The sequence below is a fragment of the Bison bison genome, unplaced genomic scaffold (genome assembly GCF_000754665.1).
Source record: "Bison bison bison isolate TAMUID 2011002044 unplaced genomic scaffold, Bison_UMD1.0 scf7180017849782, whole genome shotgun sequence".
Classification (NCBI taxonomy): Eukaryota; Metazoa; Chordata; class Mammalia; order Artiodactyla; family Bovidae; genus Bison; species Bison bison.
Genome location: NW_011480355.1, coordinates 9,357 through 10,661, shown reverse-complemented (window position 1 = coordinate 10,661; position 1,305 = coordinate 9,357).

The following is a 1,305-nucleotide window of genomic DNA, read 5'->3' as shown; positions in this document are numbered from 1 at the left end:
AAATTGCATAGAACTATACACACACATGTACACAAGCTTGTACACATAAAACTGGTGAAGCTGAATAAGGTAAATGGATCATAAAACTTTCAATTTTCTGGTTATGATATTGTACTATAGATATTCAAAATATTACCATTGGGAGATACTAGGGTAAAGCGGATAAGGTATCTCTCTATTTCTTAGGACTGCACATAGCTTTACAATGATCATTTTTTTAAATAAAATTAAAGCAAGTCTGTGGCATCATTTAAATGCTACTAAACTCTCAACAAAACAACAATCATAATATTAAAACGAAATGTACTATTGATGTACCCAAGAACATTGACTTTAATATGCTGAGTAAGAGAAGCTGGATAAAAATGAGTACATATTGGTTCCATTTGTATAAAATTCTAGAAAATGTAATCTATGAGACAGCAAGCAAATCAGTGATTATGAGTATAGGCATGCAGAAAGGGGCAAGAGGGAACAATTATCAAAGGGGAAGGGGAGATGTCTGAGAGTGATGAGTATTTTCTCACTTAAAATTGTGGTGATGGTTTAACAAGTGTACACATATGACCAAATTCATCAAACTGTTACTTTAACAAACTGTTACTTTATAATATGTGCAACATATTATATGTCATTTATACTTCAGAAAAACCCCTCTAAAAGAGTCGTCTCTTCAGAGGAAAAAAAGCAACTTTGGAAGGAATAAAGACAAAAGACTTTTTGAGGGACAGATAACACTGTTCTAGTGTTCTCTGTAGACCATTGCCTGCCCTGAAAAGAGACCGCTGCCACTGACCTGCCCTTGGAGAGCCACTGCTCCACGCATGTTTCCTTAGAAAGTGGGCTAATCAGTGTTGCATTTGTGGCTTCCTATCACCATTACTTTAGTCCTTAGGGACCTATCAGTAATTTTTAGTAGCCTGAGATCTTTTGGCCTTTTGGAGGACCTGTAGTTGCTGACGTCATAAGGTGAAATGTCACACATACCTCTTGGACGTGGGTGGCCTGAAAGTGATTTGTCTATTTCTTGGCATGATACTGCCATCTACATTCCCTGGAGAAGGAAATGGCAACCCACTCCAGTATTCCTGCCTGGGAAATCCCGTGGACAGAGGAGCCTGGTGGGCTATAGTCCAGGGGGTCACAAAGAGTTGGACGCGCCTGAGTGACTGCACACAACACACACCTCAAACCGCATACGTTCTGGTTATCTACACTCTGTCGTGCCCCTCCCTCCAGCCACCTGCTGCTGCTGCTGCTGCTGCTAAGTCGCTTCAGTCGTGTCCGACTCTGTGCGACCCCATA